The sequence below is a fragment of the Otolemur garnettii genome, unplaced genomic scaffold (assembly GCF_000181295.1).
Source record: "Otolemur garnettii isolate 467f Iridium unplaced genomic scaffold, OtoGar3 scaffold00055, whole genome shotgun sequence".
Classification (NCBI taxonomy): Eukaryota; Metazoa; Chordata; class Mammalia; order Primates; family Galagidae; genus Otolemur; species Otolemur garnettii.
Window position 1 is genome coordinate 11,583,573 of NW_003852450.1, and position 8,039 is coordinate 11,591,611.

Sequence of the window (8,039 nt, forward strand, 5' to 3'; positions counted from 1 at the left end):
GTATATCTTCTCTAGAGAGCTATCTAGTGCTATATTTACTCTATTCTGAATACTAATCAGTGGAAAGTCAGTGGCAAGGGACAGTGCTTTTAAAAATTATAATTTAAAGGGAATTTGCCTCTTTCCTCAGGCCAAATCTGAGCACAAAGAGACTGCCATATAGAGGAAGACTACTGCCTGTACCACTGGCCAGTGCTCTGTTCTGAGGATGTGGGCCAACTGACATTGTCCTTGACATTACCCTCTATAATTAAGCACAAATCTGACCCCTCTCAAAACCACAGATGACTCTGTCATTCACAAATGCTCCAAGTCCTTGCTGAGGTTATTTTTATTTTCTGCTTTACTCTCTTTGGTCAATGAGTTCTACAAGCTTATTTGTTATGGTTTAAGGAGAATTTCCTACTCCTTACTAGACTTACTAGCTCTCAAAGAATGCCGCGTCCGACATTTTCAGACATCACAAGTTCCTTCAAACTGTCTTTTCATTCATTTCCACATCTGCCCAGACCCTTCATTTAGCCAGGGAAAGGAGTGACTTTATTATTAGATGTGGCTGCCCACTCTTAACCTCCCCTTTCTTTGATTGTTCTAGTCACCCCCCTCTATATATCATTTCTCTTTGCGTCATTTCATTCTAGAAAAGTGGCAATGAGCCCCACAGGCAACAAAGTTTTAGAGTTGAGTAGTAAAGTAAGTCATGCTTGGTTTTCCAAGCCGTTGTTGATGGTGAATCACATTTTGCTGGTTGTTTGGTACCATAACAATGTTGGGAACACCTGCTAATCACTCCATGATCCCCTTCCTGGGTCTTAACTGAAGAATCCCAACCCTTTCTTTACCATTAGATTTGGAAATAAAAGATTTGATTTAAACCCCATTTCTGAAGCTGTCTAAACATCTGACCTTGAGCAATTTAGGTAACCTCTTTGAGTTTCCATTTCTTTGCCTTTAATATAAAGATTAAAATGCCTCTCAGAGTAATTGTATGAAAAAAAGCCCTGGGGAGTTGTATGTGCAAGAATCACTCTTAAATTGAAAGCAGTGTAGTGTAGGTGCAGCTTTCATATCTTTATTTACAATTTCAATCCCATCATTTATTTATATATTTATTTATTTTTGTAACAGAATCTCACCATGTCGCCCTTGATAGAGTACTGTGGGGTTACAGCTCACAGCAACCTCAAACTCTTGGGGTTGAAGGCACCTGCCACAATGCCTGGCTATTTTTTGTTGCAGTTGTCATTGTTGTTTAGCTGGCCCTGGTGGGTTTGAACCCTTCAGCCTCCGTGTATGTGGCTGGCACTGTAAATACTGTGCTATGGGTGCCGAGCCCCATCATTTATTCTTTTTCTACTTTTTCACAATCATTATTTTGGTAGTAAAGACAGAGTGATTTTATAATATGCACTATACTCAAAATATTTGTGCCTTTCTGAATTCAAAATGAAAATATTTACAGCAAAATGTGTCTTCTTCGATGCTTCTTTTGTAAAAATAAATGATAAGAAAAGAAGTTGATACAAGTAACTTACAGAGAAATCAATTTATAGAGTTTATTACTAACAATAGTGTTGCACACTGGAAAGACATGTGGTTTGAATTATTTCCAGGTTCTAAACCCTGCTCTGATATCTATTTTTTGCATGACCTCAGGCAGGTACCCCTCTAAAGCTCATTTTCCCCATTTGTAAAATAGACATTATGGTATTTATCTCATAAGGCGGTTCTGAATATTTATTAATATAATCGATATGTAAATCTCATACATCCTTTCAAAATCAAGCCAGACTCAGCCTAGTCATCTACAACCTCTAAGATGTTAGAGGTATAATGATAATTCCCATTCTTCATGATATTTCTGAGACACTGTTTTAAAATACTTTCCATATTATCAGACTATGATTACGTTCTGATGGATGTAGTGCTGATGTTGATAAGGTTTTATACATTTTTATTACTTAAAATTGGCCATGTATGTGTGCAGGGAGTGTGCAGTGCTCGAGGTACTCTGAGGCTCTCATACTCCATCTCCCTGGCTAATGGGACAGGAGGTTGACTCTGTCTGGGTTGAGAGATCTGGATACTTTTATAACTTAAGAAAGGCAAGGCACTCCCTTTGTGAATTTTAGATTCCTTATCTTTTATATAGAGAAGATGGGGTGGTGCCTGTGGCTCAAAGGAGTAGGGTGTGGGTCCCATATGCTGGAGGTGGCGGGTTCAAACGCAGCCCTAGCCAAAAACTGCAAAAAAAAGAAGATGGATTAGATGATTCTTGAAATCCTTTACAACTGTTTAATTCTCTGTTCTGTATTAATAATCCAAAATGTAGGAGAAGCTTCCTGGCATATATCAGGGACATGGTATGTAATAGGTTGAAACTTACGAAATGGACATTTTTGTCTATCAGAAATGCCAAATATATGCAAATTCATATGGTTCAATCTAATATTTCAGTGCCCTGTATTTCATTGTAATGATTGGAAGACTATTAACCTTCCAAAAAGGGATATCCTACAGTTTACAATGGAATATTTTTCTAACATCCCTATTTTACCATATGATTTAAAAAACAAAACACCATTTAGATAAATTTTGCCAATTTGCTGTATTTTTTTTTTTTCTAACTGTCTTGATCCTATCACAGATCCCATCTGGAAATGAGTGATTATGGAGCAATACAAACCTGGAGGTTTGCTCAGAAAACCTAGTGTGCGTGAAGCACCTAACAAAAGCCCAGGCCCACCCCGTTCCCGTTCTGAAGGATAACGGAGAAGTCCAGATTATAAGTGGGGCAAAGTCAATGGTGTTAGGATGTCAGTCTTAGAGACAGTAGCGTAATAAATCAGTACCTTCTTAGGGAGATTTCTCATTCTCAAACATGTCTTCACCACAATATTGTCTAATGTGCTAATGATCTGAAAAATCCAGATTATCCTTCCCAATCCTTTTTACCTCCAAAATATCAGGTGATCTTGGTCAATTATTTAGCCCTCTATATTACACTTTCCTTAACTAAAAATCACAAATTGCAAATGTCATTTCTCAACCTAGCCCATAATTCTGCTATCTTGAGTAATACATATCTACAATCTTGAGAAATTTGACATGTACAAAGTGCATTAGTTGTGTGTAATCAGCTAATCATAGAAGCTGAAAACTTGCGAAGTCCATGCATCTTTCTTAACCAGCGCATAAGCCTTCTCTACTATATTTTGGACATATGATCTCTCAGATTCTCTTTGAAAGCTTCCAAAGATGCGAGTTCAGTTTGGTGCAAATCAATGCATTACCGTACGGAACATGGAACACTTCCAATTTTAACTTGTTTCTTCTTATACTGACTCAAAATTTTCTTTCTATAAATTCTACCCCTTGGTCTTATTTCTACTCTCTGTATTAATACGGAAAACAATCTACTTTTCCATTCTCATGGTCAGCTTTCAAAAATATGAAGGCAGTTTCATGTTTTCTCTGAGTCTTTGCGTCCTAGACAAAATATCCCTTTATCTTTAAACTGTTTCTAGAATGTCTTTCTCTAGGCCCTGTGACTGCACCAAGGTCTTCCTTAGAATGTGTTGCCCAGAAGTAAAACCTGCTCTTCTGAAGTGATCTGGTGAGTGCAGAAGTCAACAGGAAAACCATATCCCTCCATCTGGGACCAAATACTTATGTTACTATAACCTAAGATTATCTACTTAAAACTACAGCTTCCATTTCTGGTAATAACAACGTAGCTTGTATTAAACCAAACCTTTGGCAGATAACAACTATAAAATCTGGATAGAACAGCAAAAACAACATCTGAGGGCACTGGTGAGTAACCGAAAGTATGCATTAAACTGCAAGGGAATTGAACTTGGAAAATTGAAGGGCAATGGTGGTTTTCGATTTTTGGGTTTTTTTTTGAGTGCAGTCCCTAATTGATACCATGAGGTTTAACTAAAACTAAGAGAGAAATCTGAAATCTTACAGGCTTGAAGAACCAGAACCTTTAAGAGTTAAGGTTCAGGATAGTAGTAGGAAAGTGAAAAGGAAATTCTAGAAAAAAGAGATATGGGAGTGGGGAGAGCCTCAAATTCTGAAAATGATTTCTGTTCAAATCCATACCTAACCTCTGACCTACATACATGTACAGCAGACCCCTCACAGTTCAGCGAAAGAGAAAAGGACTGAGCGAGATCTCAGCTGTGACACACCACACAGGACCCTGCTTCAGACTTGGGGTAGTTTGATGCAGCTAGCTGACTGTCTGCTAAAAGATACAAATATTTTTCTCAGGAAAATAAAAGAATTCATAGTCTCCACGACATGTAATCTGCAATACCCACAATACAATCTGAAATGACTAGATCAAAATAAAACAGAAAAATGAACCCTATATGCAAGAGGAAATTTTTTTGTTGTTGTTAATATGGAACGCTTCACCAATTTGTGTGTCATCCTTGTGTAGGGGCCGTGCTAATCTTCTCTATATCGGTCCAATTTTAGTATACGTGCTGCCGAAGTGAGCACTGCAAGAGGAAATTTAATTAATGGAGGCCGATCAAAGATGACTAGGTATTGGAATGAGCAGATTTTAAAACAACATGCTGACATAACCAAAGGAAAACAAGAAGAGTCTGACATGATCACTCCTCTTTTGGCATCCTTACACATATCATTAGGAATGACGTCTTACTTGCATTATCAAATATCCCGCATTTTCTCTCTTAGCTACAAATGTTTCATGATGAATTTCATTCTACATAGATTAAGCATTTACGCTTAATATTAAAAATATTAAAATAAATGAATATATATTAAAATAACAATATTAAATACATTAAAATAAAAATATTAAAGTAAGAAAGTAAATGAATTTCTTCTCAAGGTCTCCATGTTCCTGTAATGTAATGAATCTTTGACAAATATTTGCAGAGCTCTGTCAGATATGGCCCCTGTCCTTGAGAAGTTTATTATTGAATGTACAGTTTTTTTTTTTAGACACAGAATCTCACTTTATCGCCCTCAGAAGAGTGCTGTGATGTCATAGCTCACAGCAATCTCCAACTCCTGGGCTTAGGTGATTCTCTTGCCTCAGCCTCCCAAGTAGCTGGGACAACAGGCATCTGCCACAACGCCCGGCTATTTTTTGTCGCAGTTTGGCAGGGCTGGGTTCAAACCCACCACCCTCGGTATATGGGGCTTGGCGCTGCTGAGGTGCAGCCCAATATTGAATGTATTTTTATATATTTTATATATTTATGCACAGATTACCAAATAAGAAGCATGAGAAGAGACATACAAAGTAATAAGAAAGTGCAGAAATAAAATAGTAAGCTTTTTCTGGGGCAATCAGAGAAAGGATGAATTCATATTAAACCTGTGATTTCAGGAAGAGCAAGAGTTTGCCAGGCAGAGGAGGAGGGAGCAGGCTGGGGGAGGAGCTTGTGTAAGGGAAGGGTGTGACAGGCTATGGAAGGTTCAAGGGAGGTGCAGAGTCCCACGTGGCTGGAGAGGGGAGATTGCCCAAGGACAGGTAAGAGGCGGTGCTGCAGGGACAGTTTCCAGCATATTTATGAAGAGCTTGCACCAAAACTGGATGTAGAGACTGAATTTACTCTGTGCCTATGACGGAATCCCCAAACTGAGAACACAGAAACCCTCCCTAGGCCAGTGAAACTCGTGGCTGCGCAGCACAAGAACACTGCTGAGACTATAATCAGGGACATTTTGCAACTCAGCACATGAAGATTCCCAGGGGAAGAGAAAAATCCTTCCACAGTTGTAATCACCCATAAAAAAATTACTAAGTGCAAGGAAAAAACTCTTTTGTGAGTAAAATTTAGCAGAGACAAAAACAGAAGGGTGATCACTCCACAAGCTTGAATAATAGAACAGCCGGAAAGAGACTATGAACAGGTTCATAAGGAGGTATGAAAGTAAAATAATAGCAATCATAGCGAAAAAATAGGACACAGAGGAAAAGTGTGATTTGTATGATACTAAAATGTCTAGAAAGTAAGAAGTAATTGAATTTAAAATACATGCGTGGATTATGTGGAGACTGACAATCGGGGCCTGGAAGACTCAGAAGGAATGGACGGAAGAGTGCAGCATGGAGTGACCAAGGGATGTGAGAGAAGGTGTGGCAAAGAGACCCCACAATCCCCACCTTTTGGTGTTAAGACCTTGTCTGATCCTTTCCCTTTGCATGTGGACGAGCCCTGTGACTTGCTTCTAACCTAGAGTCTACGATAGAGGAGACAGGATATATGTGATGCAGGGCACAGTTACAAGATTGTGTAACATCCCATCGTAACATCCATCTTGCTGCAACCTCTCCCCCTTTTGCTGGTTTGAGGAACTCAGCAGCCATGTGGGAACCCCCCGGGGCAAGGAACCACAGGCTGCCTCTACAATTTGAGGGCTACTCTTGCCAACAGCCTCAGTGACCTTGGAAGCAGATCCCTCCTTAGCTGGGCTCAGTGAGACCACATCCTGGCTGACAATTTGATTGCTACATTTTGAAACCCCAAATGGAGGACTTAGTTAATCCATGCCTGGACTCCTTGATTCACAGAAACTGTAAAGGTAATAAATGTGTGTTGTTTCAAGTTGCAAAGTTTGAGGTAATATTGTTACAGAGCGACAGATGAATGATACCAAGTGATTACACATACAGAGAGACTGGAATGGAAAATTCAATATATCTGTAATATAAAACTTTTAATTTATACACCCAGCCCATATGTCTCTTGAACTGCAGGCTGGAATAGTCTCACTGATTAATTACTAATTATATTTATATATTCCATAAAACCTTACAGTAATCCATTTATTCAATCAACACTGATTTTAAAAATAATATTCACCCAATTTAGTGCATCACTCCCTAACACCTACACACCTTCTCCTAAGCAATCATGAGGTCTTCCTGCTTCAGACTTAGTTCATCTTTCCTCCCCTCTATGTATACCTCCCAACTACATGTAGTGTAAATCTCCTTTCCTTTTATCTGTATTTCTGCAGCGACCTCCGTGCCTTTCTTGGTCCGGTCTTGCTTTTCTTTTACGCCATTCTCTATATAGAAGCCTAAGTGATTTTTCTAAAGTGATTTTTCTAAAGTGTCATCATGACACTTTCTTGCTCGAAATCCTTCAAAGACTTGCTAATGCTTTTAGGATGAAAAGTCAAAGTCTTCTCAAAGGCTTATCAGCACTAGCTTCTGCCCACTCTATAGCCTCAATATTACCATGTCCTGCCCCTGCCATGCCCTCTCCAACCACATCTCCGCAGCCCCTTCTGCTCCATCCCTCCTTCCCTGGCCCAGTTTTCTTGAATCTCAGCTTAGGCTTTGGGAAACTTCCTTGACCCTCTACATCCACCTGTAAGACGTGACAAAACGCCCCTCCTATGCCTTGCATTACGGCTTGTGGTTGGTTCCATTTTAACACTGACCCAGGAACTGACCTCTGTTTGTTCACCTGCCTCCTTAAAAGACCTTCAACTTGTTATGAGCAAGCGTCATGTCTAATTTGTGGTTGTATCCCCAGGACTTAGTTTGGCATATAGTAGGTATTCCTTAAACATTTACTGAATAAGTCAAAAAAGTAAAGATCTAACATCGTCTGTATTAGTAACATTGGCAGTTAGAAAGCATAGATTACATTTCATCACTGGTTTCCTACCTAAATCATTAAACTCAGATTTGATGTGGTTCCATTTTGAGGAAAAAATTTCATTTTAATTTTGCAAAAGTATAGCTCAATAACTTCTACAGTGGAACCTCCATAGTCGACCACCTTCCTACACTGACCATCTCCTTAAGTTGCCCTAATTTTCATAGACTGGACATGCACCACATGTGCCTATCAGTACAGTAGGCCTAGTTCCTTTTTATGTTGACCACCTTTGTATGTTGACTAGTTTGTTAGGGTAGCTTGGGTGGTCAGCTTACACAGGTTCTACTTTATTTTCAAACCTAGAAACGACAAAAGGATCTTTAAATAAAATTTGGCAAAGTGTTTGGAAGGTAAGAGATTTTAATTGATCCT

The 8,039-nt window shown here is 39.0% G+C and overlaps 1 non-coding gene across 1 annotated transcript; it reads right to left on the bottom strand.

Moving 5' to 3' along the window:
* Nucleotides 1-4,408: 4,408 nt before the first annotated feature.
* Nucleotides 4,409-4,515, bottom strand: LOC111726165. The gene has a single exon (XR_002774013.1). It is a non-coding gene; the product is annotated as a U6 spliceosomal RNA (small nuclear RNA).
* Nucleotides 4,516-8,039: the final 3,524 nt, after the last annotated feature.